The 25,931-nt window shown below is 41.7% G+C and overlaps 1 non-coding gene across 1 annotated transcript; it reads left to right on the forward strand.

Annotated features, from left to right (window-relative positions):
* Positions 1-24,672: 24,672 nt before the first annotated feature.
* On the forward strand, positions 24,673-24,747 carry Trnap-cgg (transfer RNA proline (anticodon CGG)). Its single transcript has one exon. It is a non-coding gene; the product is annotated as a tRNA-Pro (tRNA).
* The last annotated feature ends 1,184 nt before the right edge of the window (positions 24,748-25,931 follow it).

Consider the following 25,931-nt stretch of genomic DNA (forward strand, 5'->3'; position numbering starts at 1 on the left):
TGTATACGACCGAGGCACACAGGGCCAACACCCGGCATCATGGTGTGGGGAGCGATCTACACTGGCCGTACACCTCTGGTGATCGTCGAGGGGACACTGAATAGTGCACGGTACATCCAAACCGTCATCGAACCCATTGTTCTACCATTCCTAGACCGGCAAGGGAACTTGCTGTTCCAACAGGACAATGCACGTCCGCATGTATCCCGTGCCACCCAACGTGCTCTACAAGGTGTAAGTCAACTACCCTGGCCATCAAGATCTCCGGATCTGTCCCCTATTGAGCATGTTTGGGACTGGATGAAGCGTCGTCTCACGCGGTCTGCACGTCCAGCATGAACGCTGGTCCAACTGAGGCGCCAGGTGGAAATGGCATGGCAAGCCGTTCCACAGGACTACATCCAGCATCTCTACGATCGTCTCCATGGGAGAATAGCAGCCTGCATTGCTGCGATAGGTGGATATACACTGTACTAGTGCCGACATTGTGCATGCTCTGTTGCCTGTGTCTATGTGCCTGTGGTTCTGTCAGTATGATCATGTGATGTATCTGACCCCAGGAATGTGTCAATAAAGTTTCCCCTTCCTGGGACAATGAATTCACGGCGTTCTTATTTCAATTTCCAGGAGTGTATCAGTTGCACAAATGCTTAAAGCAAATTTAATTCATTCTTTCAATAATTAAAAGTAAATTACTTGCGTATTTCTAAATTTGGCATTACATTTGTAAAGGCATTGCTATTTGCGAGAAGTACATTTTCTTCTCTTCTACTATTTTTTCTTTCCTTTCTTTCTAATTGACATGTATATTTCAGACGACATGGTTAAGTGAAACTTCATGGCACATTAAAACTGTGTGCCGGACCGAGACTTGAACTCGGGTTCTTTGCTCTTCGTGGCCAAGTGCTCTACGACGAGGCACTGGCAGAAGTAAAGCTGTGAGGACGGAGTATGAGTCTTGCTTGGGTAGCTCAGAGGTAGAGCACTTTCCGGCGAAAAGCAAAGGTACAATGTACGATTCTCGGTCCGGCACACAAATTAATGTGCCAGGGAGTTTCATATCAGCGCACACTCCGCTGCAGAGTGAAAATCTCATTATGATATGGTGTAGCGCTTATTGGTCCTGTGTTTGTTAGAGATAATATGTTTTTGAAATGAATGTTTTTTATGAGTAAATACTTTTCTCTTGCTTATTGAGTAGATAAATTGTTTTGATTCTTTGCTTATCATTCGCTGAAAATGTTTATTTTGCTTAAAATAGTTTGTACAATTAAAAATATACTGATATCCTGTGTAAATAGAGTGAGAGTGATCTAGGAGTATCGGTAGTGACGGTCAAACAGTGTGTAGAGAGACTGTGTCAGATGGAGGTGGCGCGAGCGCGTATTGTTTGATGTCTGTGTTTGATTTCTTACAAATTGGTGCAAACAGCACTAATTAATGGCCATATATGTTTCACTTCGTTCCGTACCAGATTCTGAAAATGTTTATTGTGGACAGAGAAGTTGGACTATGTAAAAGCAACAACTGAACTAGGTCGTGTAACTACGACAATACAACCGTGTACGGACGACATTGTAGTTACGGGTTTAGAGGTGAATTGCGTACACTTTGACTGTATCGCATGCACTTTGCAAGTTTCAGAACTTCGATGTATGTTCGTGTTGTGGCTAAGAACAGAGGAAATAACTCTTAACTGTGACACAAGCGTGTTAAAAAGTGTGCACCATGAACGTGCTGATTCCCACCGAGAGTGGTGATTTCGCGTAACTAATGAACTGTAATTTCACAGTCGGAAACCTCTGTGCAACAGACAACGTTATTGCAAATCTCGTGTGTGACAGACGGGAAATGATGCACACACACTACTCTGAGTGTTGGTAACAAAAGCAACAACAACAAAAACGTGCAGTCTGCCAGTGGCCTATATTACTCCACTGACGTAAACTTTGTTGGTTGAAGATCATTTGCTACATGAGAAGAGCATCGGCAATCTCCATTCAATCGACGGAGCTGATCCAACAAGCCGCATGTACCCACGAGCTGTTGTAACTCTATCTTCTACATCACAACACACTGTCGTCATCTCATCACATCAGTACCGGAAAGACAAGATGCAATGCGTTGCGCTCTCCCTGTTGGAAAGACTAGACAGTAGTTTCCAGTTAAACTATAATTTTGTTTAACTCTGCCTATCGTAATAAAACAACATTCATTGAACTGTTAGCTTTCATTCTAGGTGTTGTTGACCTGCCAGTATTTATAAGCAGTTTTCTTTCACTTAAAATGTATTTCATTTAAAGTTAACGCTGCTGTATTTGCATGTATTTTTGTGTGCCTTTTGTAGGGAAGTGTTATAAATGCGAGTGTAGTATTAATTGAAAGTGAGTAGGCAAAGTTTATTGTGTGATACATTCGCATGCGTAAATCACGGTGTCTCGCTATTAGTTTCTGGGCACCGACGAATAGAATTAAAGCTACTTATTCGCTATTGGTGCAAGCTTTGCGGCGAGGGTAAATTTGTATGTGACAGCTGTCAGACCACACAGGCTATGTTTACATCTTAGTCGGTCATGTTACCACACTATCATTAGTAGAAACATCGATTTTTGTTGATCACAGGGGATAAGTGTAGAGACGTCAAGCCTAAAACTCCAACGTTTTCGTGATTATTAATAGAATTGTGTGGGATTTACACGTTTAGGAGACTATTTCTTTGAAGGATGTTTTGTTCCACACAATTAGGAAGAAAAACGAGTTCTTTTGGGGCGATATAATTAGATACATTATCATGAGTGTTATTTTCAAATGACTTTGTATAAAAACACGGTCTGCAATCTCATAAAATACAATCCCTGAGAATCGTTTTCTTCATATATGTAGACCGTGCAGTGACAAGACAGTATTATGTGGTTGCTGCCTGATCGAATCTGGAGAATTATGATCGAAGTTTCGAAATTTTGGCAATAGGTGATATTTGTTTGGCGGTGTTGGTTATACAGCAAATACAAAAACGTCACTATCAAAGAGGATGAAAGAGTAGCCAATTTTAAGGTGTGGGATGATGAGTAAAGAAAAATAAAGAACAGGAACCTACTATGGAAAAGGTGGAAATAAAAATATACACTCCTGGAAATGGAAAAAAGAACACATTGACACCGGTGTGTCAGACCCACCATACTTGCTCCGGACACTGCGAGAGGGCTGTACAAGCAATGATCACACGCACGGCACAGCGGACACACTAGGAACCGCGGTGTTGGCCGTCGAATGGCGCTAGCTGCGCAGCATTTGTGCACCGCCGCCGTCAGTGTCAGCCAGTTTTCCGTGGCATACAGAGCTCCATCGCAGTCTTTAACACTGGTAGCATGCCGCGACAGCGTGGACGTGAACCGTATGTGCAGTTGACGGACTTTGAGCGAGGGCGTATAGAGGACATGCGGGAGGCCGGGTGGATGTACCGCCGAATTGCTCAACACGTGGGGCGTGAGATCTCCACAGTACATCGATGTTGTCGCCAATGGTCGGCGGAAGGTGCACGTGCCCGTCGACCTGGGACCGGACCGCAGCGACGCACGGATGCACGCCAAGACCGTAGGATCCTACGCAGTGCCGTAGGGGACTGCACCGCCACTTCCCAGCAAATTAGGGACACTGTTGCTCCTGGGGTATCGGCGAAGACCATTCGCAACCGTCTCCATGAAGCTGGGCTACGGTCCCGCACACCGTTAGGCCGTCTTCCGCTCACGCCCCAACATCGATCAGCCCGCCTCCAGTGGTGTCGCGACAGGCGTGAATGGAGGGACGAATGGAAACGTGTCGTCTTCAGCGATGAGAGTCGCTTCTGCCTCGGTGCCAATGATGGTCGTATGCGTGTTTGGCGCCGTGCAGGTGAGCGCCACAATCAGGACTGCATACGACCGAGGCACACAGGGCCAACACCCGGCATCATGGTGTGGGGAGCGATCTCCTACACTGGCCGTACACCTCTGGTGCTCGTCGAGGGGACACTAAATAGTGCACAGTACATGCAAACCGTCATCGAACCCATCGTTCTACCATTCCTAGACCGGCAAGGGAACTTGCTGTTCCAACAGGACAATGCACGTCCGCATGTATCCCGTGCCACCCAACGTTCTCTAGAAGATGTAAGTCAACTACCCTGGCCAGCAAGATCTCCGGATCTGTCCCCCATTGAGCATGTTTGGGACTGGATGAAGCGTCGTCTCACGCGGTCTGCACGTCCAGCACGAACGCTGGTCCAACTGAGGCGCCAGGTGGAAATGGCATGGCAAGCCGTTCCACAGGACTACATCCAGCATCTCTACGATCGTCTCCATGGGAGAATAGCAGCCTGCATTGCTGCGATAGGTGGATATACACTGTACTAGTGCCGACATTGTGCATGCTCTGTTGCCTGTGTCTATGTGCCTGTGGTTCTGTCAGTGTGATCATGTGATGTATCTGACCCCAGGAATGTGTCAATAAAGTTTCCCCTTCCTGGGACAATGAATTCACGGTGTTCTTCTTTCAATTTCCAGGAGTGTAGTAATTAAGACAGAACCACGCGTTGAGAGAGAAGTGGGAGAGAAACTTCAAGTAGAAAATATGTTTGCTGCACTGTTAGAGGAAATGAAAGGAATGAAAGAAGGTTTATGAGAAGAAAGGATGGATGTAAGAGAAGAAATGAAGGAGGTAAAACAAGGATTGAATAGCAAGATGGAAGCTGTTAGTAGGGAGGTAGCAGCGGTTAATAAATCTCAAAAGGATATGCTAGAAGAACCGAGGAATTTAGATATGAAATTTGAACGAAGGTTTAAGGATTTTAAAAGGAAAGTAGATTATGGGACAGAAAAGAAGATTTCTGAAATTAAGTTTGATGCAGGCAAAGATTTTGACAAATTTAAAGATGACGTTAAAGAGACATTTAAAGAAACAGAATTCGAGTTGGAGGAAAAGTCTAAAAGATCCAGGGAGGAGTTAAATGGAAGGGTGGAACGCTTGGATAAAAATATAGTAGCAGAAGCTAAAGTGTGTGATAAGAGAAAGACTGAAGCGAAGGAGTATTGTGAGAGAATGTTGAAGAAACACAGCAAGAAAGCTTAAGCAGAAGTGGAAGAAATCAAAGGGTCCACTTCTGTGATTAGGAGCCGGCTGATGTGACCAAGCAGCTCTAGGGGCCTCAGTCTGGAACCGCGCGACCGCTGCGGTCGCAGGTTCCAATCCTGCCTCCCGCATATATGTGTGTGATGCCCTTAGGTTGGTTAGGTTTAAGTAGTTCTAAGTTCTAGCGGACTGATGACCTCAGATGTTAAGTCCCATAGTGTCCAGAGCCATTTCAACCATTTTGTGATTGAGAAGAGACTAGGGACTTTCGCAAAAAAAAGGTAGAAGATATGAATTGCACACCTCCATCTGCCGTAGTACATGTGCGAGATGGTAGTAATTTTAATAATATAGTGTTCTTTTCTAAATGCAATGTCCATCCAGATGCTTTTCTTAATAGTTTAAGAAGTCAGTTTACTCTAGGGTGGATTGAGAAAGACAAATTAAGGATGGCCAGTGCTTGTTTGAAAGGTGAGAGTTTTGATTGGGGGGGGGGGGGCAGATGCACCGGATGAATACGAAACTTTTGAGGAGTTCGTGTTAGCTTTCCTAGCAGCGTACTGGTCTAAGGAGAGGCTTTTAAAAAGCACCGTGGCACAATAAGCGAAATAGGGAGAGTGTCAGAAAATAATGAGAGAGATGGATCAGTAGTTTGAAACATTTAGATAGCACTTATAGTGACTGAGCTACAACAGAGATAGGGAAGTTATCTCCTAATAGGAGACGTGGATTAATTGGGCATAATAATAATCTGAAAGATTTTCTGTATAGAGTAAGAGATGTAGACAGATGGCACTCAAAGCTTGAATTTAATGGAAGCAGTGATTCTTGGAGGTACCAATACAACAGGGAACAGACCAACAGAGTGAATTAAGTAAATGTGAGAGGTAGAGGAGAAAGAGGTCGAGTAAATTTTAGGAGTAATAATAGAGCTTACGATAGGAGAGGAAGTTTTCATATGGGAAACGATACCCTGCAACAGTGAGGGCCCATGTTGGGGTGGGTCAAGTGTCTGGGCCTACCAATGTTGCCAGTTGCCACAATGATGATAGATGTTCTGTAATGAGCAGTAATAGCAATGCTAATAATGGTGACAGGTGTTGTGAAAGTCAGAGCTTGGTGATTGAAGACATAGGGCCCGAACTCAAGTGTGGGAATAATGTAGAAACAGGGCTCCATGAACGGAGGTGTTATCCCATATGTGTGATGGTGTTAAAGAATATGAAAGAGAGCAAGTAGACAAGGAAAAGGAAAATAAAGTGATACAGTTGGAAAGTAGTGGAAATGAGGATAAAGAAACAAGCAGTGAGAGTAGTGATAGGAGGAAGAAGATGAGGCACAGGAGAATACATTTATTTTTCAAAGTAATTTGCATAAGATTCATGAGAAAGGACCAATTTCTAGGATTATTGAGGCTATGGAGGGAGAGACTACTAGCAGTTCCTTGAACCATGGTACAGGTACTAATGAGGATGAGAAAGTTAATGTGTTTATTATTGACAAGGGTAAGTGTGTGGCAACTTGTAGCGAGAGCAAGACAGTCTATGTGCAACCAGAAGGGAGTCTAAAGAATAAGAAAGCTCAGAGATAAGTTGTAGAAACTGGGAATATGACAATATTTAAAGAGATATCTTCCATGAGGATAAAGGTGTGGGGAATAATATGAAAATAAAAGCCTATGGTAGGGAACAAAAGGCCCTTTCGGCACAGAGAATGAAAGAAGGAATTCTATAAAGGAAGGTTATGAGATAATGGACGTAGCTCTGTTGGGATTGAAAATAATGGGTGCTATGGACAATAGAGCAAAGCTGTCAGGTGACTGATCATTTTAGAATTTGAACTTGGGTGCATAAGCTATGTACATTTTTTATCGTTCCTGGGTTCAGTTTGGAAATTATCCTGAGCATGGACTGGTTGTTGGAGTGTAAAGCAGAAGTAAATTGTGGGGACAGTTTTATCACTTTTCATAATGAAGGATCAGAAACAAGTGTGAATTTTGATGGAATGATAGTGGATAGCAATGATTTAATTGGTCAGTTAAAAATGAGAGTGATGACAGTAGGAGTCGACATGAGAGATTTAGAACTGAGCCTGGATTATGGGGGTAACAGAGAGGAAAGTGGGATGATAGAACAATTGAAGAACCAGATGAACAAGATAGAAGGGTTAAGTAAACACCAGAAAGAAGAGTTAAGGGAAGTCCTGTGGGTAAATAAAGAAGTATTTTCGGACAGAGTTGGTAGTGTTAATAACTTTGAATGTAAACAAGATTTGAAAACACACGAACCTTTTACAAGAAAACGTTTTTCTATACCATTTGCTATGAGGGAAGCTGTATATAAAGAAATCGAGAGGATGGTAGACTGTGGGAGACCTCAGGGGATTCACTGCACTTTGATGAATATGTTCCACAGCATGCACAGGGCCCTGACCTGTAGCAGTGCTATTTCTTCTTTAGTTTTCTACACTGCTGTCTACTATTTCACTATTCTTTATATCTATCAAAACAACTCTTCAACTGTCAACCTATCCAGGAGTAGGAATGAGTAAAGATAACCTGATATGACAAATTTTATCTGAAAGTGACAGTTTTCATGATGATGAATCAAAGGTAGAAGAGCGCTTAGGAATTATAGAGCAGAGGAAAATTATTTGTTAACATCTTGTTGGGAAATGGTTATGGGACGAGGTAAGAGTAATTCTGGTTCAAAGTGTATAATTTGGACGGGAATATTTGCTTAAATTTCTTTGCCATTAACTTTCTTAAGATTCTGGAGATTCATTGCCCTAGGGCTGGCGTTCCTTTAATTATACCCTTTTAGCTAATCGTTGTTTTATTTGTATTATCAGTAATTTTTAGTAAATATGACATGGTAACTTTTTCCCTCTGTAAAGTTCGTGAGCGATTGCACCATATTACACCCATTTCAACATTTTCATCAGTATTTAGCTTAAGTTTAGAATAGATACTTCCTCAGAAGGGTCTGTTGTACACTGTGCTCCAACTAAATGGTTCAAATGGCTCTGAGCACTATGGGACTTAGTTTCTGATGTCATCAGTCCCCTAGAATTTACAATTATTTAAACCCAACTAACCTAAGGACATCAGACACATCCATGCCCGAGGCAGGACTCGAACCTGCGACCGTAGCGGTCACGCGGCTCCAGAACTCCAACTAACCGGTGTTATTTCCCTTCGGAAGCGATAGCCGTACTCACTGTAAAATTTCATTAGACATAAGCTGTCACAGTCAGCTATATCACAATCCAGTAGGCTAATTAGGAATTAGGAAGCAACAATTTGTGTTCTTAAATATGATAAAGTTTTTGTGATTACATATTTTACTATTGGTTTTACGTTGTACTTACTTCATGAAGAGTTCTCTACGTTGTGTAAGAGAGAGGTTTGATTTTATTTTTCGATCATTGCTGATCCTATAGGTAACCTAAATACAAAATGGCAGATTCATTTGTATAAATCGGCTACTAATTTGATGTCAAAGAACGTGATATGTTTTCAGACATGGCATACTTCTTGAGGTATTGCAAAGATGCTTCTCCATAGTAGATATCATTTCACAAGGTTATGTATTTAAGTATTTAGGTTCGAAAGTTGCTGGTAATGGCCATGAAGAATATTCTGTCTGTCAATTAATTATTATTTCCATCATTTCAAATTATAGAAACTACATGAAATTTTGAATATTGAATGAATAATATACTTCCAAAATTTCATACAATTCCTGTAATTTGATGTGAAAGATATAACAACTAATCTACAGAGAGAATACTCTTCATTGACCATTACGAGCAGCTTTCAAACCTGAATAATTAAGTATGTAAGTTTATGATACGATCTGTACTATGAAGAAGCGTCTTTGGAGCGGCTCCAGAAGTGTGCCACATCTGTACACATATCGTGTCCTTTGGCGCATCAAATCATCAGGCGATGTAAACAAATGTATCAGTTAACTTGTATGTAGTTTAGCTCATGGGTCAGCATGGGCCTAAAAATAAAATCAAACCTCTCTCTTATAAATTGGAAAGGAAAGTTCATCATTAATTAAGTTCAATGTATACAGCTTATATACAGTGCCAAACTTTTCGTAAAAGTATGTAATCCTATAGTTTGTTATATTTTAGGAAACAAATGTAAAACTTAGCTGAGAAATCAACGATACTGTCTGACGATGGGCTCAGACCCGAAACTAGTAACGTTAAAATAAAATCATTTCTAAAAAAAACTTGTGTCTGGTTGCTGTATTTCGTGTTCTCAAACCAAAATGAATACAATAAAAAAATGCTTTGTCCGACTGTGACTAAGTCAGATCTCACGTTTCACGGACAGTGTACTTACCAGCTGGTACCACTCACATTGCTCATTATAATCCTTAACATTAATAACACTTATCTTCTTTTAAAGTGTCAGTCAGATATGTTTACAAAAATAAAGTTTCTGTTGTGATTCATCGATTTAGTTCTCGTCTTCGCAGTTTAGTCCATTGATGAATGGCTTCCCATTTAAATTTCTTATTTCAATAGTTATTTATTTCAACTATGATGTCATACTGACATATATCTTCCTGTAACTTGCGAAAAAACTGTTGTGAGAACGTTGACATCGCTGGCCAAAGAAAACGACACGCCTTATAAGAATCTCTGACGGTTGACGGGAGCAGTGGAGTTCGATCTTGGACTCGAATTTCTTACGTCGCGTATTCTTGTAAGTATCGCGTTTCTATAAAATAAAATGTGTTGTGTACTCCATATCACTGTGTCGTCTATCCTTTGCTATCACTACGTACCGGAGTTTCACATTGGTGGCGCTCGCCTACCTCGTCGAGTCGTATTTTCTCGTTATTCCATCGAGTCTCTAACCCCTCGACGACAATACAATACACCCATTATCGCTCTCCGTCCCTACAGGCACGGATTTCTCGCGGACTAACAGTGATTTTCCTACATCCTTGTTTTATTTGCTACGCTACGACGTAGACCATTCGGTGCAACACATCAGACTGTGTTAGAATTTGAAACAGCTACACAGCTGTGAAGTGTATCGACCACGCAGAGCATATACGATGTCCCGCCCTCCATTAGTGCGCAAGACATGGCTCGTTTGGACGTGGAGTAAATAACTAACATGTCTGGTGCTCCGCAATGGCACATTCAGCACTACCCACGGGGGACCTAAATTGAGGTACGAAATGTCTTTACAGTGCTGACCAGAGACACGCAGTACGACTACTTAGACACTTTCCACCCCCCATTAGTGCGCAAGACATGTCTCGTTTGGACGTGAAGTAAATAACTAACATGTCTGGTGCTCCGCAATGGCACATTCAGCACTACCAACGGGGGACCTAAATTGAGGTACGAAATGTCATTACAATGCTGACCAGAGACACGCAGTACGACTACTTAGACACTGTGCTCTTACTGAAGCTATTGTTTCGACAGCCCACGTTCGGACAGTAAACATTTTCACTATAGTGCCTTTCAGTCAGTCGACTCTTATTTTCTACCCTACTATCTTGTACAATCGACAATGTGTAACTAAAGCTGTCAACAATGGCAGCCATCTTGTCTCGCTGCAATCTGCACTCGCCTCACGAAGGTAAGAACCGAAACTCGCACGAATTCAGCCGACAGTCACCGATCAAGACACACTTGTGACCACGCCATCCCAGCTGGCCGATGTATCAAGATTTCTCTCAAACGTCGCCGAAGGAGCCGGCGTCCCGTCCTTACCGTGGAACTCGGCCGTGACGTGACGTTTCTGTCCGAATGGCACGGATACGACGCGACTCGGCCCGATCACCGCGTTGCGAGGGAACGAGATTTCCCTACAGCGACTGCAGCACGACAACTTGTCGCGTGGTGGACGCACATTTCTTGCCATCCCCCACATGCAGATTCTGGTTCCAACGGCATTTCGGCTCTTCTGCACGCAGGTGCCGAGGGCCATGCACCCTCCCCCAACGTGTTGCGCACCCCACACTGCTCATGCTCAATCACAGCAATTACCCAAGAAGCCCACCTACTGGATAGGACAACACCCTCAACGACGACATACTGCAGTGTTTGCGCCGCCTGAAGAACAATGCTAATGCACTGAACAAGACGTTACAGCAGAATAACACGGTATCACCGACATCTAGTGGACAACTTGTCACACTCCAGAAGCCGTCTCCACAACATCTGTTCCCGCCTCAACGACTGCAATAGCTGTGTGACCAACTCACGATACACAATTTGCTTTCCAAACGCTACTCGACGTCTGCTACTTCCGCCCAGGTGACATTAGCCTCACGCTTATAGTCACAGGGGCCCACGATGACTGCCCGTTCTCACCGGAGTCCCCAGTACACCATTTCTGGGAAATTCTCACCTCACCTGATAACGTCTACCCCGTAACTTTGCACGCACACTTCATCAATGGAGGCGCCCAGCCATCTCCACTACTCGCCCCCCCCCGCCCCCCCCGCCCCCCCCCGCCCCCCCCCCGCCCCCTCCCCCCAGAGAGAGAGCTACTCACCGACCCACCCGATGCACACATTCACACATATTAGGGGATACATCATCCTACAATCCTCTCCCATGCTCAACTGCGTGAGGCAGGCCATCCAAGCATCTGCTCATTCCCGTCACTGTTATCTCTACACCATGCACCAGATCACTCTTACCCTTGCTTCTTGTCGCCTCCGTACCGTGTTCCACACAACCGTGGGGAGAGGGGATGGGGGGAGCTCTATGGGAACTCTAAACATTCATGGTGGTGTCTGTTTGTTCTATATCGTTTCTCCCTACCACTTTCGCGCAACGACGCTCTGAGCGTGTTTTTTTTTTTTTTTTTTTTTTTTTTTTTTTTTTTTTTTTTAGGGAATTGACTAGTTTGAACCTGGGACCTGTTGCTGGTACGCAGACGCCAGGCCACACATGAATTCAGAAGAGTTCAGTGAGACTAGCGATGATATAACCAAATACTAAATGATCTCAGCGTCAGCTCCACTGCACTCCCTGTAAAAGAATCTTAATACTAACTAAATTTAGTGGAAAGGGTTCAAGGCTTTCCTATTTTTAGTTAGCTGGTAAAATAACGTCGAAAAAGCAGTTAAGTTTACCATTGGAAATTTTATTCTACTCACAAAACATCGTTTATAAATTGCACTATTGATAAAAGGAAATGTTTTAATACAGGATGGTAAAAACCAACTGCGTTCAACAAAAATGTGAACGAATATTCCCTGAATGGGTTTCCAAGTTCTTCAATCGATCGAAGGATGACCTATGCCTTATCACATCTATAATCTAGGTTTAATTTAAGTTTCACGAAAGAGAAAACTATCAAAATGGTCTACATTGACCCACAATTATCTTTAATTACTTATCTAACTTGTTGTAAATTACAGTGGCTGATGTGGCTTCTCAATAACTATATAAAAGAAAAATCATCGCATTTCAGATCTGTTCTTCAAGTGGCAAATGTGAACACCATGAGTTTTAATTAACGATCGCAAAAAGGGGGTGTAACAGATGAGACTTCTGCAGTTCTGAGTGAAGCCTTATGCGCTCAAAAATGCGGCATCGCGTGCGTTCATTACCTTGTCGGTGTTTAGGCAGCGTCAGGGCAGCGCTCACCTCGCCATCTCGGAACTAACTCCCCAAACTTCTCCTTACTACAGTTTACCGAAGTTGGTTTAAAAAAACTATCTGGCTGTGTTTTCATCTCACCAATCAGGGTCTCAATGTTAACCTTAAGCTCCGCCTACAACAATTCTGTCTATCCAATGAGAAACGTTATACTTTTCGTGGTGGGGCAATGTTTTTAAAGTTTGCAACGTAACAGAGACGCGAAAATGTCTCACGCTAAAACCTGCAGCTGGTGTGGTCCTTTTAGCGTTATCGTGAGATCTATACTGTTCTTGTGGAGGGCTCTATCTTTTAACATGGGCTGGAGGGTGGTCCTAATGTAACAGACACGTGAAAAGGCTCACGCTAAAACTTGCGGGTGGTAGTGGCCCTTTTTGTGTTATCGTAAGATCTATACTGTTTTTCTGGAGGGCTCTAGCTTTTAACATGGGTTGGGAGGGGGGGGGGGTGGTCCTTGACGTAACAGAGACGCGAAAATGTCTCATGCTAAAACGTGCGAGTGGTAGACTTAGAGGTAGGCTGGCGACGTAGGTGTCCAGTCTGTCCCTTATCGTAGGGCCTTCTAGCTTAACACGGTTCTGCTCTCGGCGTCTGTTCTCGTTTCTCCCCTTGGAACTGCACAGTCTCTCGGTGGGAAGGTACGACATGCATTTAGGCATTCTTGTATTAGTCTGTGGTATTCCATTTCCTCACTCGTTACTCGTATTACTTTGGTTAATTTAATGTCACGATTTATTCGGAGCTATGTGACATACTACTGAATTTGCTTATCATGTCAGAGTTTTCATGGAAGGTGTTGGATTTGCCTGACACCTTACAGAACGTTAGCATCTCTGGCCGATGTGCATTCTTATATCTGACTGTTGACAGGAGCAGTGGATTTCGCTCTGTGCCTCGAGTGTGTTATGACGTGTATTCTTCTGTGTATCAAGTTTCTATAGGAAAAAGTGTGTTGTGTACTCTGTACCAATGTGTCGTCTATCATTCGCTGTCACTACTCAACGGAGTTTCACACAGTGTTAAAACCACCTGTATACACTTGCAACTGCGATTTAATAGAATCACCATAACAGCATCACTCACTACTCATCGATTTTTGGTTACAGCCCAAATGTACGTACTGCATGTTATAGGTAGTACTTAGTGTTTACCAGCTGGTAAACAGTGGCAGTGACAACTCAATATACATAACCTGACAGTGAAGAAAATGAGAAAGAAAATATGACAAACTGTAAAGAAAAACAGACACTGTAAAAACGTAATGCAGCATGAAAGCCTCACCATGTGGTAAGAATTTATAAAATTAAAAATCCTCTGATGATGCTGCAACTGCAGTGAAGCATGTCTGGGACAAGAAACAAAATTCTTTTGCTAAAGGCGTACCCCACCCAAAAATAAATGTGTTGTTAAAGCAAACACAGACAAAAGAGCTTCAACCTAAAGATGATAATAGCAGGTCAGTTTTGTCCTCTACAGTTAAAGCTTGAACATTGTTTGTGATATAATTAAGAAACTGATCACACTGCTGCTTAACGATGTGGTTTGGGGAAAATTGTTGCAAAGCCACAGTACAGTAGTGGGACTTGGAAAAACTGTCAGAAATTCAGAAAATTCTGTAAGCATGTACACTTATTGGATACATTACTGCCCATAAAATCATTGTTTCACTACGGTACCTAAAGTGTTTTGAATCTCTATATATCAGAAATCAAGTTACTGTTTCAAAAACTTAATTTTATCTTCATTTCTGCATAGGTTTCCTAAAAGATTATTCAAGTTATCTTCCAGGACAAACCCGTCTCAATAGAAGCCTCAGCTCCATCATTATTTTTGTGTGCTCTCGACGACTATCTGGATCCTCTCGAACAAATTTCTGCACTGAAGACAAATCTATAGGACATTGTGGCAACTTTGATGGAACAGTATCTGAGAATAAAGAGGTAGGTGCGAAACTAGTACTGAAATTCAGTATATCACAGGGGAGAATGTTGTAGTTATAGGATAGTATGCTTAGGAACACATGATGTTTCATGATCGGTGTTTCATTGTACGACTGATTTTAGAATCAGGTGAAGCAATGCGAGCTAGAAACCATCTTATACCGTGTCCGGAATTTTCTACTGTCCTTTCGTTGTGAGTCATGAGGCGATGTTTCGGGCATCATTTGCAAATATTAGGAGTTACATTTATTTAAGAGCTTTACTGTACACTAAAGCTATTTGGATGATACTGTTAATTCCTCAGGGGCACAGTTTTATGGCGATTAAAATTAAGTATATTTTTAAAACTAGTTGTGTATTACGTGGGCAGTTAAGCCATACTTCGTCTGTCATGCACAATCCTGTACCTTAAAATGGAAGAGGGTCTTGTGTCGGTACAAACCCCCGTTACTAGATGAATACGTCTACTATGCAAGGATTGCTTTATGGAAAGCGAGCTAGCGACATGGTGCGCCATTCGCGGAAGCGCGTGGAGCGCCCATGTGTGATTTGCAGCTGTCGGAGGGATGCATCCACCGCCGGGCGGCCACGTGGCCCGCAGCTTATGGCATTGTTTGGTTTTTCGCGCATTACGCGAAAACTATATAACTTACGGTGAAGAGCGATACGGCAGGGAATTGAGGTCTACAATATGCACCTTATAAAAGATCGATCTTTATTTTAAGTCACGAGACGCAAAAGTTATACTAACTTGAAATTTGCTTAATATCATGAATACTGAAAAAAATTAATAAAAATAGTAAATAACAACTTACAGAGAAAAGAGAGCGCTCATTAAGACGTCTCGTCATAGCGGATCGAGTGCTGTAGTCATATGTTAAGATTCATTAATTATTAAGCTCGCAAAATTCAATAAACAAAGTTTGCTGGGAAATTGTTTATAAAATTCAATAGGAAATTCATGGCGTAAAGAACAGCACTGTATAATATTTTGGGTGGCATCACACGTATTTTAAACTATTTATGTTATACTATACACTTAATTTGCAATAGTTTTCATTGTTTTTAAATTATTATTAATATTTATCACCCATTATTAATTAATTATTATAGATATGAAGATTCTGAGCAGATCAATGTGTAGATCGCTATAGATTCCGTCTAAAAACAGTGCTATATGCAGTTCTATGTTAAAAATTTGCAGCACAGATGTAGACAAATAAATTCGCACAAAGTGGCGAAATTTTGCAAAAACTAAAACTTGATTTACGGGCGATAGAATAATCCTAGAAATTAATGTAACATAGTACATAAAATGTACTTTTTAGCGTTGTTCCGATGGTGTACTTATTTCTGTTGAAAGATGTACGTGTCAAAATTTGTAGCCTTAACTGGTGAGATTGGTACTTGTATAACCAGTGGGGGTAGACATCCGAGCCTATATAAGCGAGTGGCCATCTTGGCCAGAGGTCAGTCGTTTGGCGGGTGGGTTGCGAGCGAACCCCACTTGTGGGTGGCCCATGGTAGTTGAGTAAGAATATTTCCTGCTGATTTATTTCGACAAAGAGTATTGTTTAATAGCGCAAGTGTGCAAGCATATATTTGGTGAACTGGAAGTGCTACGATTATTTGTGTGAGTACTAATTAGGAGGTATAAAACGGAGTAAGTGAACATGTGGCGATCTGTGATTTCGCGCCAAAACTGCTAGAACAAAGAGGACAGTGGGCTCTTACCACCATGGGACTGAACATCTGAGGTCATCAGTTCCCTAGAGCTTAGAACTACTTAAACCTAACTAACCTAAGGACATCACACACATCCATGCCGGAGGCAGGATTCAAACCTGCGACCGTAGCGGTGTCGTGGTTCCAGACTGAAGCGCCTAGAACCGCTCGGCCACCAACGGCCGGCGAGGACAGTGGGACTTGTGGCTCTGTTGGAGTTGACTGAGTGACTTTCGATTATAGCAGCCTATATTGCTGCTATTGGGGGCCCTGAGTCAAATTATTATTAAAGTAAAACAGTTAACCGCCTCACCAGTGCTAATTTCATCGTGAGAAAGAAAAGGAGGACGCCAATAAACAGTGGTGTTAAAAACTTAATTGAGCCGTGTTGTAACAAATGATTTCTCTATAATAATCGCCTAATTTGTGTTCCCTAGGACAAACTGTACTCATGCCTTAGTGAATATAAATTCAAAAACTGTAACTAATGCGCGGGTGTGGAAACCAAGTGTGGAAACCACCCCCTGAGACTTACGTGAGAGCCAAAATTTGCACATTTTTAACGAACATTTGCATATGCACACCCGTGTGAACTCTGTAACCGCACTTATTTTTCGCCCCATTCCAGTCTTCTATTATAGAACAAGTGACATTTGCAAATGAACCGAGTTCCTTTAACGTCTTGACTATTTTCTTTGTCTTGAAAATGACAATTCGTGTTAACTGACCACAGTTTCCATTCCAAAACGATTTTAACTTGGAATTAGTTTTTGTAACATTTTTTCTTGATTTTATTTCACTTACTGGTTATTGCTGTGTATTAGAGTAATAATGTGGCTCTAAAATACAATAGTAACTAGATTTTCTCGACTGCACCTCTAACAAATTTGAATAGTATATTTTTAGCTCGATACATGACCATATTGAATCTGAAACATTTTCACATATTCTGGATGAAACATTGCTTTGCGAAGTAATTTTTGTAATTCCAGAAAAAAATATTTCGCACATAACGTGAATACCTTCATTGGACAATAAAACAATATAATTACTACCATTAGAGTGCTGAATAGAGGCGAAAGTCAGGTAGGTGTTCTCTCTACTAGTTTTCTTATTTGTGTGCATCATACATTGGAGTAGACCGCTATCAATATCGCAACAAAATTAAATCTTACTTCAGTTTTCAGTTTTTTAAATATGAGTGAAAGTACGTTCCGTTAAGCACTAAACAAATTGTCACACATCTTTCATCAAACGTCGACGATCAAGAGTATTCGGTCGTACATGCTGGTACTGCTTAACGTGTCATCCGTATCCAAAAGGATAGTGTTAAAGAAGGATACGAATTGAAAAAGGGAAAAATGACTCGAGAGAGACAATTTACAAATTTTTGTTACAGTTAATTATTAGGACATTCAGTTTTTTTAAAATTGCATCATCAAAAAAATAACTTTATCAACCAAGCCAATGTACAGATACTTAGGACAGGCTGTTTACTGTGGGCCTGGTCTTTCCTGTGAGCTGGCGAGATCCGCTTTTGTCTAAAATACTTATCACCTAGAAATTTGAAACAGTAATTTTAAGACCGTCATCGGAATTTCCCCTACAGTTTGGCATATAACACTTGCGACACTTTTGAAATGGACCACTAAGCAATCCTTTAATGGATGTATCACAACCGTAAGGAACCTGATTTCCACCAGTAACGTAACGAACTCAGTTACTACAAACACTTGTTTCAATTGGACTTTGGCTGTGACGTATCATATGTGACAGTATTTGAGCAAGTCTGTGGACTCCTATTGAACTGACATTGACGCATCAGTGTTGTAGATTAGTGCATAAAGGCTCAATTCACTTCATTTATAAGCGGGTTTGCCACCTTCAATTGCTGACGAAATTAGCCCGTCGAAGCGGATTCTGTTAAACAAATCCTGTCGAGCCAAACCTCTCTGTTCAAATCACTAGCTTTCAAACACGCTAATCGGCCGTTACTAGCAACTTCCTCCGTAACTGTCAATCGATGGAAAGAAGCAGCAAAGGGCTTTGAAACTACTACTACCAGACCGTGTTCACGAACGATGTGCGTTAGACCATGTCTTGAAGAAAATTGTAATTGAATTATTATTGCTCCCTTGATAGAGAAATGAAACGCGCTTGCTAATAATCACCCCTTCATAAACTCTTCAGATATCGAAGGAGGCCTCGATTTTACTCTGCGTGCACAGAAACATAAAGATCTACAATACCCTAGTGTTTCATATTTTTCTGAGATACATTATTCCAGAATAAAAATGAAAGATAATCCTCCGGTTTTGACATAGGTGTTCGGAAGGGGGAGGGTCTCCCTTGGTCGTAACGCAAATGCTGGAACTACTGGCAGTTACCTCCCAAAAGCACCCAACAGAGACCTCCTCTGCCAAAATCCAGCTGGCGTGATATCTGACTGCAAAGTCCTGACCTTCCAAAGGGTCATGAGTCGGGCCTCCCGCTTTACCCTCAGCTGCAGAGAATGGAAAGCACGGAAGAAATTAATTCCGAGTACGGTCGTCAGTTCTGAAACACGAACCATTTAAAAGTGATGCACCTACTAAACGAAAAATGTATAAAGTCATTTCCATGTCTTAAATCACAGAAAAACAGTGTCTTTCGTAGAGTCGTTCAGTCATTCATTCATTCATTCATTGTGTTTCATAGTTACCAATGAGGAGGAGAACCTTCATGGCTACAGAACGAGTCGACATTTACATCACCAAAATACCGCAGCTATACGAAACTGTTACCCAATTCTTCCGTCGTTACTTGGTATAACAATATAATTGTAAATAAAAAGCACAGTATTGTATATTTTTATAGCACTAATTTTGTTTACGTAATTGATTTTCGCCTGACAAGTGCACCAGAGGACTTCTAAACATCATTTACTCACAGTTTTCCAATGCTCTCCAAAACTCAGTTTATTTCTGTTCTTCTACCTCTACTGGATTTATATATTTTATCGTAAATATCTTTGCGCTCTACACAATCTGTCTCGTGACTGTCAATTCCATCTTTTATTGTGTTTCTGTATCACTTTGCACGTGTAACAGCTATTGAAGTTACTCTTTAGCAGTCTTGTCAATTACAAATTTCTGTTTTATTAGGATTGTTAATTTACTTTAATTTGTTATAGAGGCACAGTTTTTCGAATTTAGTGTTTATGTTTTGTATTACCTGCTCCCTTCATATTTATTTAGTATTTAATTTTGAACTTTTTAATTGCGTTACCATTGTAATCTCAAAGGTAACATTTACTTTGTGTTCGTGATTCACTCTTGATGGGCAACGTCTTTTGCAAAGCCCTGATCGAAAATTGTAATTCTTTCTCGACAAGAATCATTTAACATCTAATGACGGCCTTGTAGTTGCATTAATAACGAAACAGAGCTATAAAAGATTTGTCCTCACTGAAGTTCAAGAGGAAAGCTGTTCTTTCTAAAATTTACTTCCTGTTTCATATTAAAGAGATTCTGTTTATCTTGTATTGGTACTATAACATCTGATTGTTATCTTTCAAGAATAAAATCAAATAGGTTTGGCTAGAGCATTGTGGACGATGTACTGAAGTTTTATGCAGAATACCATGCTACCAGGAGAACAAGCCACAATTGGACCATTTTCATTTGTGTTCTCATAACAATGAAAAGTAGCCTTTTAAGCTTTAACTAGTTGTTAAGGTTAAGAGGAAAGAAATTTAACAAATTTATGAGTGTGGTGGCTGCTATGAAGAAGACGATCACGTCTGAAATTAATAAGCTCGATCACGGGGAAGCATTATACTTAGTACAGAGTAATCCTGTTTGCTTAACGTTGACGGGAATAACGTTACGTACTTCTTAAGTCCATGCTGACGAAATACTACATTTCTCCCCTTCAGTGTGCAAAAAATTCTTTTCGTTCATCACAGTACTAACAGCCGGTTTAAGTGGATTTTTTTCTTTTTAGCCGGAAAAATAGAGAGGAGTACCAATACAGCTCGAATTATGGGAGACAAGTGATTTTATGTCGTTGCGATGCATCGAATTCGCAGTAAATTGCAACAGTGTGCAAATCTGGTGTATCGATAAAGCTCGAATTATGGGAGACAAGTGATTTTATGTCGTTTCGAGGCATCTAATTCGCAGTAAATTGTAACAGTGTGCAAATCTGGTGTATGGCTGTCATTTCACGTTGTCGGACGTCCACTCTGCGGCTAACTACACACTTATAGGCCGTTAGGAAGGATCCAAACGGTGTCAGTCGGCGAAAGGGTTTTTGTAAGCGTGTAGGGAGGGGGTGGGGGGAGGCCAGGAGTGACGGTGGGAAGGCTGGGGGAGGAGGGAGGAGGAGGCAGTATGCCTGCTGTAAAATAACACCAGAGCGGAAAAATCGCCGACCTGTGTTCCACCGCAGGACATTCAGCCCTCATCCCACGAAGTACGGTTCTCGTGAAATAACAGCATACATGATAGTATAATTATTTCAAATTTCACCTTCAATTAAGATTTTCTGCTTCTCCCATAAAAGTCGATACATTTAGCAGGGAACTTCCATAAAATGGTCTTGAAATATCAAAACGTAACAGTGCAGCGTTATTCGAAAGGGTCAATAACTTATGAGCAAGAGCGAGCAGGACGTTTTAAAAATGGAGAACACGGGCTGCAAATGTTCAGTGTGTCTCCCGCCACCGACGGGGACCTTAGTAGTAGCCGAAGTCGTCCAACATCTCCCGTCTTACTCAGTTCCGGACGACTGTGATGCTGTCCCGCAGATCAGACACAGTTGTTCGAGAAGATGCAATGTGAACTGCCTCTTTCACGAAATGCTTCAAGAAAAATTCACACGGTGTGAGACAAACATATCTCTGCCACCATTACCATTCGACAAACCCGTTGCCGAGGAATGGACTGATTCAAAAACACTTGCACATACCGAGAGCACGGGGCCCCATCCTGTGTGCTGAGGTGAAAGGCAGCATGTTCAGATACTATGTTCTAGTAATAGATCGCTGCGACAAACGAATGCACCATAAACTCTGTTTCGCGATAGGGCACTAAAGAAATTCAGCGTCGCTGTATCACTTTTATGCTGGAATGTTTCATGGCGATTTTTCAGACCCGATCTGTGAGCATTGTGCCTCTTCATCTTTGCAATAAAATGAAACAATGCCTCCTCGCTAAAAATTAAGCGTGACAGAAACGTTTCATCCTTCCTTCTGTCTTACTATGTCGTCTCAAAATTCAACACACTTATGTCATTTTCAAGAAGATCCTGCATACGTTGTCAGCGGTACGTCTCGCACAGATAACGGCCTCCCAAAATTCATCATAAAGTTAGTTGAGGTATTCCGCCGGCCGGAGTGGCCGAGCGGTTCTAGGGGCTTCAGTCCGGAACCGCGCGTCCACTGCGGTCGCAGGTTCGAATCCTGCCTCTGACATGGATGTGTGTGATGTCGTTAGGTTACTAAGGTTTTAGTAGTTCTAAGTTCTAGGGAACTGATGAGCTCAGTCCCATAGTGCTCAGAACCATTTGAACCATTTTAGGTATTCCCAGTTCTCTATTAGATCTATTGGTTGATTACTTGCGGCAAACAGCAAGCATTCCTCTACTGGGCTCATGTGGTCGGCCCATGTATTGTTGTTTAGAGAGCCACCAACCAACAGAACTTGTTTAAAATTAATAGTTCATGCTTTACCTAATAGGCATTCAATGCGAAAGTGGAGAAAAAAAATCCTCTGCATTAAAACTGCTAACTCACTTCTTCGGAACGCAGAAAATCTTACGCTGCATGATAGCCACCTAACTTACAACTAATGCTGTCTGACTGTGTTGCCGCGAGCACTGTAGTAGTTCTTTATGCAACTGTCGGCGCTTTAGCCGTGACAAGCGAAGCTTCAGGTGCTCCTGTTTCACCGGCCGCTGTAGCCGAGCGGTTCTAGGCGCTTCAATCCGGAACCGCGCTGCTGCTACGGTCGCAGGTTCGAATCCTGCCTCGGACATGGATGTGTTTGATGTCCTAAGGTTAGTTAGGTTTAAGTAGTTCTAAGGCTAGGGGACTGATGACATTATATGTTAAGTCCCATAGTGCTTAGAGCCATTTGAACCATTTTTTACTCCTCTTTCTAGTAGCAGGTGGGTAAGTCATATTTACTTTATATTGTATAAAATAAAATTTAATTAAATGGAGTCGACATTTTAGAATAACTGAAGAATACAATGGACTACAACTTTCATTTGACTATCTTATTAAGTGTTGTTTATCCATCCATGTTGTTCTTTGAAATGTAAATGTGGAACATAACATTAATTTATCTTTTAAGAGCTTAGACTATGTTCTTACATAAATACAACGAACAACAATGCGGTACCAACAGAAAATAAGGTAAATGGCGGATTTCAAGAATGTCAGCCGAAAACACTTTACCGAAAGCAGAGAGAAAGAAGAAAAATGGTTCAATGACACTTACACGATGGCCTTGGAAGCTAGCACCACAGCCAGGACATTAAAAACGAAGAACTAGAACTTGGCTGAAGGGTAACACAAAAGGAAAGAAGTAATATACTAAGAAGAGAAAAGAGGCTGTACCTAAACACACTGGGCTAGTATTGCGAAAGACCTGAAAGAAAACAACACCAGCAAAGTACATGCACCGTAAATAACATCAGGAAGAGGTACCAACAGCAGACAGTAGTTCTGGACGACATTAATGGTAATATCGTCGCTGCATCGTATGATACAGTACAGACACGAAAAGACTATTTTGACAACTTATTGAACTGTCCTAAAATGGAGAAAACTTGCCCTCCAACAACAGAACGTCTTGTAAGTGACTCAATATACTAAACGGTAATCAGCAACTTAAAAATTAAAAACACGTTAAGGAACTCGAACTGATGATGAGAAAGTGTGTCATCTTATTTTTGAATTTTGTCCAGATAGAAAAATGCCGGATGAGATGAAGAGCTCAATCATTGTCCCTATACACAAAAAAGAAGATTATGGAAACTACAGAAATTACAGAGAAATTACCCTACTAGTTACAAATACAAAGTACTGCCACCTCTAATATTGTACGAACTCATCCCTTACACCGGGAACGTAATAGTGATCTACCAGAATGCTTTTCGGGAAAGTAGATCGACAGTAGACAGCATATTTTGCGTCAATAACGTAAATGAAAAAGTATGGAAATACAACTAGAATATCCATTTCCTGTTAGTTCACTTTGAAAAGGGCACAGTCAAGCAGGATGGGAAATCTTATAAAGATACGGGATTCCTGAGAAGCTCATCAGTTTGGGCAAAATGTGCGCTCAGAATGCGGTCAGCAGGGTGACATACTGCCGACCGTTTGCACTGATTTAAGAACAGAACTGGACAGACGACACGTGAGGCGCTATCCCTACATAGGTTCAACCTTGTCTCCGTGGGAAATGAAAGAAGCCACAAACAGAAACATCAGAGATAGCCAACCAAATGTAATCGCCTATGTTATTTTAATAGGAATTAACAGTGGCAATAACCGAAATGCTGTTCAAGAAACTAAATAAAGCCGCGTTCAAAATAGGTTTAAAAATTAATGAAGAAAGATATAATACGTAATCATACAAAGAGAAAACATGATTACCTTCACATAGAGAACTTCACGTTTAAGAATACTCCCAACTTCACATATCGTGGCGTGAACATGAATGACTGCAATAGAAGACTCATCGATAGTAAATTAGACTACGGAACGCAAAAAAGGTTACTTTTCACTCCAAAGTCTTCTGTCCTCCAAACTCATAACTAGGAATCATAAGGCCTGTGCTGTTGTCTGAAGCGGAAACTAGGGGTATGAGCTAAAAGAAAGAACACTCTCTTTCAGGAATCGAAAACAAGGTGTACAGAAAGTAACAAGCTTTATGGCCAGAGTCTGATGAAGCAATACAAGGATAAGTTCGGAAATCCAATGACGAAGTAGCTAAACTAGCCGACTAACCCTCCCTAACGAGGCGTTTGCAATTAGCACGTCATGTTTTCAGAGTGGACTCTGACAGAACAGTCCGTCCGACATATGACAAGAAGATATGAGGCTCAAAACCCCCTGGACGATGAAAGGTCTCATTTCAAATAGATACCCCAATCATACAATTATAGTCGGTGGTGACTTCAATCTACCCTCGATATGAAACTTCCTGGCAGATTAAAACTGTGTGCCCGACCGAGACTCGAACTCGGTTGTGAGTCGTGCTTCGGTAGCTCAGTTGGTAGAGCACTTGCCCGCGGAAGGCAAAGGTCCCGAGTTCGAGTCTCGGTCGGGCACACAGTTTTAATCTGCCAGGAAGTTTCATATCAGCGCACACTCCGCTGCAGAGTGAAAATCTCATTCTGGAAACATCCCCCAGGCTGTGGCTAAGCCATGTCTCCACAGTATCCTTTCTTTCAGGAGTGCTAGTTCTGCAGGTTCGCAGAAGAGCTTCTGTAAAGTTTGGAAGGTAGGAGACGGATACTGACAGAAGTAAAGCTGTGAGTACCGGTCGTGAGTCGTGCTTCGGTAGCTCAGTTGGTAGAGCACTTGCCCGCGAAAGGCAAAGGTCCCGACTTCGAGTCTCGGTCGGGCACACAGTTTTAATCTGCCAGGAAGTTTCATAGTGAAAATCTCATTCTGGTATCCTCGATATGTTGGAAAATTTATAGTTCAAAGCCGGCGACAGGCATAAAACGTCATCCGAAATTATACTGAATGCTTTGTCAGAAAATTATTTTGAACACTTAGTTCATCAACCCACCCTAAGCGTAAATGGTTGCGAAAGCATACTTGACCTTTTAGCAACAAAGAATCCTGGACAAATATGGAGTATCATGACGGTTACTGGGATTAGCGACCACAAGGCAGTTGCTGCTAGGCTGAATACCCTAACACTCAAAACCACCAAAAAGAAACGCAAAGTACATCTGTTTAAAGAAGCTCATAAAAATGCTCTTAACGCCTTTTTAAGAGACAATATCCACTCCTTCCGTTCTGGTCATGTAAGCATAGAAAAGATGTGGAATGATTTCACAGAGATAGTATCGACGACAATTGAGATATACATACTATATAAATTAGTAAGTGATGGAACTGATGCCCCATGGCACACAAAACGGGACAGATCGCTGTTGCAGAAGCAATGAAAAACGCATGGCAAATTTAAAAGGACGTCAAATTCCCAAGACTGACAAAGTTTTGCAGAAGTTCGAAAGATGGCACGTACTTCAATGCGAGATGTTTATAATAAATTCCACAACGATACTCTGTCTCGGAATTTGGCAGAAAACCCAAACAGATCCTGACGTACATAGTCCTCACCAGTCGCAAGACGCAATCGATACCTTCACTGCGTGATAACAACGGTGAAGTCAGTGAGGACAGTGCCACTAAAGCAGAGTTATTAAACACCGTTTTCCGAAACTCCTTCATCAAAGAAGAAAAAGTAAATATTCCTGAATTCTAATCAAGAGCAACTG

This window comes from Schistocerca gregaria, chromosome 5, assembly GCF_023897955.1.
Source record: "Schistocerca gregaria isolate iqSchGreg1 chromosome 5, iqSchGreg1.2, whole genome shotgun sequence".
Lineage (NCBI taxonomy): Eukaryota > Metazoa > Arthropoda > Insecta > Orthoptera > Acrididae > Schistocerca > Schistocerca gregaria.